Below are 10,870 nucleotides of genomic sequence, written 5' to 3'. Positions count from 1 at the left end.
AGTATACACATGTTAAAGAACTTTTAAAACATGTATATTTACTTGTAAGGCTTTTTGTTTACTTTACTAAAATTACCATTTACTTTATAAATTTATATATGCTATTTCTATTAATATTATGAGTATATAACTACAAAACCAGTTGAATTTCTTTAAAAACATATACTTTATAAACCTTTTTTATTTACTTTATTTAAGTTATCATTTACTTTTATATTCAATCATGTAATAGTATGCATCATTAAATTTATAACATAGACTTATAAAGATAATATAAATGCTCTACTTTATAATCGTTTCTATTTACTTTATCAAATAATTATTGTAGTTCAAGATTTTATACCTTTAATTGGAGATTGCTTTGAATTTGTTGCTTTCTTTGGAGATTATTGTCATCATAATCTGTTTGCAATTCAAAACAAAAATGAATCATACTTTCAAACTATAGGTATTCTCAAACTCTAGGTTTAGCAATTATCCTTCCTTAATAACTCTGGACAATTTTGTAACAAAGTATGTACAAGTTTAATTTATACACAATCCATAATACACAAGCCACATCAATTTCTTGATTTAGATACAAAAAATAATAGTAATAGATATCATAGTAATTCATTAACTTTTAATCAAATTTAACTCACTCAAAATTATAAAAACTCAAAACAAACTACTCCAAACTTATGATTTTATTTTGTTGACTATTAATTATTTTTTATCAACTTTTAATTGATTTCTTTTAACTATTATCAGCAATTCCTCACAAATTAACCAAAAATTACTCTAAATTAGTAGCAATAGAACTAAAATTACTCCAATTCATAAATATAAACAGAAAAGTTTTACGAATATTCTTTTATAAAAACTTTGTTATAATTTTATACCAAAATTTATGAAAAATAACTGATATAATTTATGTCAAATTTCGTAAAATAAATAAATAAATAAATAAATAAATAAACCTTTGATCAACTTTGAATTAATTTCTTCTCAATTTTAAACTAAATTATAACAAACTTAAACAGAAACAAAAAGTAAATCAAACATAATTAAAACAAAAACAAACAAAATTCTAAAAATACCTTATTATCAAGAAAATCGAACTTAATATCACCAAAATTGAACTTAGAGCTACTCCGATTCAGCTTCTGCTACTTCAAATTTAACATAATCAAGAAAAAAACACAAAAATAAGTAATAAATTGCAACAAAATTAGACGAAAAAGTTTGAACTTCAAAGTTTTGATGTAATACCTAATATTCGGCAATTTTCAAAAAAATTTGTTCCGAAACAGAAAAATGTAGATAGTAGAACTTAAAATTGTGATTATATAGCAAAATTGAGCAGTTGAATAGACGGTTATGGCGGTTTTTCAAAGGTTTTGAGTAGTTGAAATGGCGAAGAAGAGAGAGAAAAAGGCAGCGGAGGGAGAGAGAGAGAGAGAGAAAATGGCGTTTGAATGGCGTTTGAATTCAGTGGCTCATTTAATTTGTCTGAACAAATTTGGGCCATTAGATCGAGCACCTCTTTTCTAACATCAGAAGGTCCAGATTTGTTACTAGTTTCTATTATAGAATTGGTTCTCATTATAACGTGATCCTATAAGGCTTGGAATTACTTTAGTATATTAGTATTGATTGATTATACATATACATATATACATACATACATATATATATACATACATACATATATACATACATATATATATATATATATATATATATATATATATATATATATATATATATATATATATATATATATATATATATATATATATATGTGTGTGTGTGTGTGTGTGTAATATATATAATGCAATATATAATGCATGAAATCTTTAACTCTTTCTTACTGTACTACATTATCGGCTTTAAATATCAATTTATCTTAGTTACATAAATCTTGTGCATTATTTTTGCTATTCCTGATTTCTAGGCTAATTATTCCCCTTTGTATAATATATATATTCATACGTTACTAATGAGAAATTTAACTATTCTATACACATGCAACTATTCTAAACCTTCGTATAAAAGTCAAGACTCACAAAAGTCGTCCCTCTTATAAAGCCTAGTCTAATGTACACGCAAATTACTAATGCATTAAAAAAAAAATTTAATACAAATTACCAATAGTCGACCCTTTCTGCCGCTTTTTAATTGTCAATCTTCTCAACTCCGTTTGCCCGAATGAGCCTTTTCATCTTACGAATGTTGTGATTGGATTGATCACCATCATATGTGATTTTGATCGAATCATCACAACATTCCAAAGCTGTGATCATTTCATTGGAGTTCGTAACTATCACATTGCTAGCTGCTCTAATGGTGGATGCATCATTATTTTTTTGTCTAAGAGTTGAGCTTGATTTGGGTTAGTATTGAGGTGGTTTTTAGCTTCATAATACTCAGATTAAGAATTAGATAGAGACATGATGAGAGAACAAATTTCACAAATTAAAGTTTTGTATTGTTTGCAAGAGTTGTAGTAGTGAGCAAAACATAGGAGAATGGGAGGGGTTATATAGGGGAGTTTAGGTCATTGCGATTAATAAAATAATAAAAACAAAAGTATTTGGAACAACTTTTTGTAAAGTAAAAGATTTTTTTTTCTCTTCACGAGAGGGGTACATGCATAACCTTAGTGTTAACTAAGAATTTAACTTTTCTCCTTTTTTACTAGTAAACATCATGTGTCAATCTCATTTTCAATTTCTGTAGTTAGAGATAGGAGAAATGCAAGGGGGCGTAAGAGAAATAATAAAGAGAGTGATAAATAGGGAATATGACTAAGTGAAAAGGACAGAGAAAGAGTATATGATATTATAATAAAGAACGAAGGAGAAGGCTCGAGGGAGGGAGAGAGAGACGTAAGTACGACCTATAATTTTCGATTTTTTTTTATCTTTTCTCATTTATTTGAACTCAATTTTATCTTATTATATATTATCGAACAACAACTTTGTGGTGCAGCAAGCCACACCGTGTGGCAGAGTTATCCGAGTTATTTTGTTAGGGGTAATTTGAGTTATGCAGTCAGGTTTTACTCGAGTTACTCGATCAGGGATTACTTGTGGGGTTTAGATAGGGGTTACTTGAGAGGTTCACTCAATTAAGGGTTACTTGAGGGATTAATCGATCTGGGGTTACTCGAATCACTTTGTCAAGGTTTACTCGAGGAGTTACTCGATCATGGTTTACTCGAGTTACTCGGTCAAGGGTTACTCGAGTTACTAGGTAAGGGGTTATTTAAGGAGTTCGGCCAGGGGTTAGTTGAGTGATTCGGTCAAGGTCTCTTACAGAGTTCGGTCATGGGTTACTCAGTAAGCGGTTACTTGAGGGTTCATTCAGGGTTTACTTGAAGAATTACACAGTCTGGGTTAGTGGGTCAGGGGTTACTTAAGATAGAGGAGGGGAGAAGGAGAGAAAAGGAAAAGGAGGTAGAGAAACAAGGGCCAAAATAGAGAGAAAGGGGAACTAGAAAAGCAAAGTGTTTGAAGAGAGAGACAAAAAGGGGCTAAGAGATAGGGAAAGCCGAACGATAGAGATACCAGTTCAAAGGAGATAACGGGTGGGCTAGAAGAAGTGATAAAGGTCAAGAGAAAAATAAAAGTTAGAAAAAATAGGAGAGATAGAAATATGGGTTATGAAGGAAAGAGGATGAGATAGAGAGAGGAAGAGAAAGAGAAAAATTGGAGCATCAACCATACAAAAAAACACAATTTAACCCAAATCTAAATTTACATTGATAAGATCCGGCTAAAACAATTCATAAATTGCAAATATAAATCTATCAATTTGAACATGTATAAAATTTACAAAGTACAAATGTATCAATTTAAATTTGTACATCATCAATTCAAACATGTATAAAATTTTAAGATAAGCTAGGCTAGGCCCAATTAAACTTACAAATCAATAGCTTAATAAATGGGCCATAAAATCATCTTTTGTTAATTTTGAACAACACAAAAAAAAAAAAAAAAAAAAAAAAAAAAAAAAAAAAAAAAATCCATTCACATAAAGTAGAACAACCTATAATTAAAATTCACGTTATAATTTCTTACTACATAAACAACAACGACATTACTAATCCATATATAACAATAACATTATATTTGCAGATACAACAATACTATGTCAAAATACAACAAATTAATTACACATTTACCTTAAGTACTATGTAAAACTATTTCGATTTGCCAAATGGAGCGCGCTCATCGCGCGCTCGGGGGGTCGATAGCTAGTATTAAGGAAAATTATTATTTGTTATCCTAGATTGTAACCTACATTTATTTCTCCATATAATCCATATTTTTATTTGAGTTAGCAATTTGATCATTGATATATCTCCTATACATCAAGCATCGATGAATCCTAATAATCTTCCATTCTACTTCCACTGTTTGAGATTTTTCACTCTGAAACTAACCTTCTACAATCCACATCAGATTTTCCTAATAGATCAAATTCACAAAGAGTAGGGAAAGAAATTTATGACTGAATCAGTAAGTCAAGGCTGTGCATTTATGTTATTATCGACATAATAAAGAAAATCAACTTTTTAAAGTTGAAGAAAATATTCTTTGGCTAGATATTTTGAATTACGTACTTCTGTTACAAAACTCGAGATCTAACTAAGAACCAGCTTAACTACGAGGATTCACCCATTTAATTGTACAAAATATATTATTGCATCAGACACAATGATCATGGAACCTCTTTGATATTTTTATGAAAATATCTATATGTCTGGTCCAAATGAAGTGTCCAAATATCTAGCACCCAGCACCAGTTTTTGATTAAAATGTGGAAATATGCTCCGAACAATATTCATAATGGAGGATAAATTAGCAATACAATCTTTCTTTCCTTATGTTTTTGGAGATTGAGGAATAGGATGTGCAATGCAATATTATAGATTCCGGGAAAAAAAGGGATAAGGAATAAAGATAGGTTTGGGTGATATACGACATATAAAAATACAATGACAATCATAAGTAACAATGCCTCAATTGAAGTGTTTTGCATAGGGTCCAGTGAGCAAGTGGGATAATGGTATATACAATTGCCCTGAAAAAGATCAATACCATAAATAGGTATGGTTTTAGCCATATAGGCCAAATTTGGATGAGTTAGGGTCAATATTTGACATATGTGCTTAAATCTCTTAATTTCTATCCTTAGGCACTTAAAAATATGTGATATTGGAATGTTATAAGAAAGAACGAGTCCATTTGCTTGAAAACTTAAAAAATAGGCATGGTTTTACCATATAGGCCAAATTTGGGTGATTTTGGATGAGTTAGGGTCGAAAAGTGACTTATTTGCTTATTTCTCTTAATTTCTATCCTTAGGCACTTAAAAGTATGTGATATTGGAATGTTATAAGAAAGAACGAGTCCATTTGCTTGAAAACTTAGAAAATAGGCACGGTTTTAGCCATATAGGCCAAATTTGGGTGATTTTGGATGAGTTAGGGTCGAAAAGGGACTTATGTGCTTATTTCTCTTAATTTCTATCCTTAGGCACTTAAAAGTATGTGATATTGGAATGTTATAAGAAAGAACGAGTCCATTTGCTTAAAAACTTAAAAAATAGGCATGGTTTTAGCCATATAGGCCAAATTTGGGTAATTTTGGATGAGTTAGGGTCGATATTTGACATATGTGCTTAATTCTCTTAATTTATATGCTTAGGCACTTAAAAATATGTGATATTGGAATGTTATAAGAAAGAATGAGTCCATTTGCTTGAAAACTTAGAAAATAGGCATGGTTTTAGCCATATAGGCCAAATTTGGGTGATTTTGGATGAGTTACGGTCGAAAAGTGACTTATGTGCTTATTTCTCTTAATTTCTATCCTTAGGCACTTAAAAGTATGTGATATTGGAATGTTATAAGAAAGAACGAGTCTATTTGCTTGAAAACTTAGAAAATAGGCATGGTTTTAGCCACGTAGGCCAAATTTGGGTAATTTTGGATGAGTTAGGGTCGAAAAGTGACTTATGTGCTTATTTCTCTTAATTTCTATCCTTAGGCTCTAAAACGTATGTGATATTGGAATGTTATAAGAAAGAACGAGTCCATTTGCTTGAAAACTTAGAAAATAGGTCTGGTTTTAGCCATATAGGCCAAATTTGGGTGATATTGGATGAGTTAGGGTCGAAAAGTGACTTATGTGCTTATTTCTCTTTATTTCTATATCCTTAGGCACTTAAAAGTATGTGATATATGGAATGTTATAAGAAAGAAACCTTACCTTATATTGTTGGTTGTTTTTTTAACAATATTTTTTATTATCTTCAATATTTTGTAGGAAACCTACCAGAAGAAGCTCGAAGAAACAAGGAGTCAGGGGATTCAGAAGAGTCCCAATGAGTTGTACTGGGAGTTGGTGGGTGGGCGCAATAGGAAGGGGCGTGTGAAGGGACTTAGCCAAAGTGCAGAGCTCTACTATGGCAAACAGATGGGTCGAGGTTCCCGTTCTTCACAGCAATACATGCCGTCTGTCATTTCTCAAATGCAAGACCAGATGGAACACAAGGTGCAAGCTCCCCAAACTCAAATGGAAGCCCGAATGGCTGAAATGGAGAGGAGATACAAGGAGAGTATGGATGAGATGATGAGTCGTCTCACCAACAACGACTCATGTTCCACCATTCATCCTCAGCATCGAGACCCTAGGGACGACCCGGGTAGTGGTGGAGCAGGCCAGGGTTTCCAAGCGATTTCATAGTTAGCTTTAGTCTAGCATAGAATCACTCTAACCTAGCTTTTGTTTGGTATAGATACTAAAATGTGGACTATCTTTTGGACTAGGACATAATTATTATACATATATGTACTTAAATATAATTTCGTAGGTCGGTAATTAATTTTTTTAAAACAACAATTTCAGGACTCGTAAATTTAGTTTTTTTTTGTCGATTTATCATTACAAAAATTCAGGTTTAAAATTGCATAAAATAACATGTTTGGGCTAGAAATAGAATTTACGACGAAATATTTCGTCGCAATATTTATATTTACGACGGAATTATACGTAGCAATAAATATATTTGCGACGGAATTGTTCGTCGTATTTTAAAAATTTACGACAACAAAATCCGTCGCAAATATATATATTGCGACGGAATTTTCCGTCGTAAATATTATTATTGCGACGGAATATTCCGTCGTAAATTTAAATTTACGACGGAAAATTCCGTCGTAACCATCCTTTACGACGGAATTTTTTCGTCGGAAGTTTGCGACGGAACTTCCCTAAAACCCAATTCCATTTCCGATGACATTATTTTCGTCGTAAATTCCGTCGTAAATAAGCTTTATGACGGAAATTCCGTCGTAAAATGGCCATTTTCCTACAAAGGATTTTCCGACAACCATTGACGACGGAATTCCGTCGTAAACCTTATTTACGACGGATTTGACTTATGTTACGACGAAATTTTTCCGTCGTAACATTGCTGTTTCCTTGTAGTGGTTATACCCTTGATTTAAAGTGCTTTGACAAATAGAAACTTCAAAGAACTTTAAGGAGCCATTTTAATTTAGTTTTCCATGATCCAAAGCTCAAATCACACAATAATTTTTTCACATAAATTACCGAAATACAAACAAACAAACAACAACAACAACAACGATTACAAATCATTTAATTATTGTTCACATAAATTGCCGAAACAAACAAGCAACAACAACAACGATCTAAGAACAAACAACAACAACGATTTAAGAGACATTCGGCTTCCAGTCATCCAACCATCCAGCAGCCATCCAACCTTCAAGTCATAAATTACAAAAAATAGGTTTAGTAAAACGTAATATATAATGCATGAAATCTTTAACTCTTTCTTACCATACTATATTATTGCCTTTAATAATCAATTTATCTTAGTTAGTTAAAAATAAATATTGTGCATTATTTTTGTTATTCCTGATTTCTAGGCTAATTATTCCCCTTTGTATAATGTATATATTCATACGTTACTAATGAGAAAGACGACTATTCTAAACACATGCAACTATTCTAAACTTTCGTATAAAAGCCAAGACCCACAAAAGTCGTCCCTCTTATAAAGCCTAGTCTAATGTACATGCAAATTACGAATGCATCAAAAAAAAAAGTTAAGAAACATACTATGATACAAATTACCAATAGTCGTCCCTCTCGGCTGCTTCTAAATTGCCAATCTTCTCAATACCTTTTGCCCGAAAGAGGCCTTTCATCTTATGAAGGTTGTGATGGGATTGATCACCATCATATGTGATCTTTATCGGATCATCACAACATTCCACAGTTTCGATCATTTCCTTGGAGTTGGTAACTATCACATTGCTAGTTGCTCTAATGGTGGATGCAGCATTAAGAGTTGAGCTTGATTTGGGTTAGTATTGACCTGGTTTTTAGGTTCATAATACTCAGATAAAGCGTTAGATAGAGACATGTTTTGAGAACAAATTTCATAAATCAAAATTTTGTATTGTTTGTAAGAGTTGTAGTAGTGAGCAAAACATAGGGGAATGGGAGGGGTTATGTAACACCCCAATAATTCTCCCTTTTCCGAACCACTTACTTTAAATAAAATAGTGGAGAACCATTGACATGTTACCGCCACGTGTTAAAACGTTAAGGCTTTATCAAAGTATCGCAGCGGAAAATCAAACTTAAGTCTTTAAAATAACATAGTTTAGAAAAAAAACGAATAAGTCAAAGCTTACAAATTGGAACCATATAAGGCCCTTATTTAAAACCAAACCAATGATCAAAATCCAAAACATAAATGAAATAGCAAAATATAAATAAGTTCAACACAAGAATCGAATATTCTCAACCACACCAAACCCTTGACAATGCGTTTGTCAAATCCCTGAACTTCACATCATCAAGCTAACCTGTGCATACTGCTCCCCAATAATACAAGTGTAATAATTGGATCATCACAGGGTCATTGAAAGGCGAAGGCCATGACCAAAAGAAAACACACACGAAGGCACGCAATCAGCAAAGCTGAGTACATACAAGCTACAATGCACAAAACCTATCATGCTCAACTAATTGAAGTAAATAAACATACCACATGAATTCATTAATCAAAACTCTACACCTAAACAATTCAATTGACTCAACCTACATACTAATCAATTCCAAACACTTGACTCTTTATATTCAATTTAATTAATTTAGTTTGGAGTAAGCAATAGACGAGGTTGTCCAATCCACCAAATCATTTTGGTCCCAAATGACCATTTGAAATAAAAGTTTAGCGCGATGCAAGAATGGGTGCGACTCCATTCTCACAAAGTTAGTCTAGGATCCCTTCTAACTTTCATTATAAAATAAAATATAAATACCAAAAGAGAAGAGGACATGTTGATCAAACAAGCCTCTAAAAGCCACGGGCTACCACCGTGTACCCCAACCCATAATTGTCAATACTCTAGAAGTGCACGCTTTCCAGAGTTTTATTTCTCATCCATGTTTCACTTTACGTGATTACAATTTTAATTAATAGTCGACTCAATCAAAAAGACAATACATAACAATCATACATCAATTCATTTTTAATCTTATTTAGGACAATGGTGATCACATCACAAATTGACCTTTAATTCTATTAAACTTCCAAATTATCCAAAATTGTTGAACATAGTCAACTCACCTAGCCATTTCGGCTTAATCCACCTATACTCAACATACTAACAAGTTATGATTGAGTAATAAATAAATAATAATAACCTTGTGGAATAATTAATAAATTCATTCCACTTAAACCATTCAATTCCAATCCTTTAATAATCCAAATGTGGTTAACAAACCAATCCAATAAAATTATGCTTGTATCAACATTCCATACAAACATTTTATCTAATATAATTCAACATGTTTGCATCTATAATTCCGTACAAACATAATCAATTCACCAAAACATGTTTCATAAACATAAGCACATGAATTAAATCAATGTGTAGCCAAACAATTTCCATCCAAGTGTTCCCTAATCATGAAACTAAGTTCTTTCCTTTTGGTACCTAAACATGATACTATTTATAACGAAGTAGACATGTACGTACCTCGTATAAACAATCCTTTGTGCCACTTTTAATCACTTAAAATTCTCCTAGAGAATAATCACTTCCTAGAAAACAACCAACAATTAATATTACTAACCCAAGTAATTTCCAACAATATAATATGATGAAAAACTTATAAAAATAAAAAATAAAAATAAAAATAAAACATATTTGTGTGCTTAATTAACTTTAAACATAATTAATTTTATTAATAAAACTCAAGGATAAAATTTTAAGCATAAAAAAGCTTCGTTAAAAATTAAAAACTGCTCGAAAATCATATTTAGATGCAGAATTTGGCCACGAGAGGGTGGTGCTCACTACCAAAGGTAGTGAGTATTTCTTAAAATATTGTTTCCACATGGAAAACACTACTTTTTTTATCAAAATCGGATGAGTTAAGAACCTGATCAGGATTAAAACGGGATTAATATTAACGAACCGAAATCTAAACATTTTACGTGTTCAAAATAATCTGGAATTAAGTTAAACTAATTAGTAGTTATAATCACCAAAATTTCAAAACATCATTACTATAAAAGCCCTAAATCAATTGTTCATAAAAACCCTAAAATCATGATTTTCAATAATTAAAAACCCTAGGCTATTAAATTTACAAAATCTGAAAATTATAACATTTATAAAATTTGAAATTATAAAGTTTAATCATCAAAATACAATTTGATACTAATTAAATTAATTTCAAACAATAAAATCAAAACCTATAATCAATAATTATAATTACACAAATTAATAAAACAAAAGAGAAAGAAAATAAGACTAACCTTTTGT

The sequence above is a fragment of the Chenopodium album genome, chromosome 21 (assembly GCF_948465745.1).
Source record: "Chenopodium album chromosome 21, dcCheAlbu1.1, whole genome shotgun sequence".
Taxonomy (NCBI): Eukaryota; Viridiplantae; Streptophyta; class Magnoliopsida; order Caryophyllales; family Amaranthaceae; genus Chenopodium; species Chenopodium album.
This window is presented reverse-complemented; position numbering follows the sequence as displayed.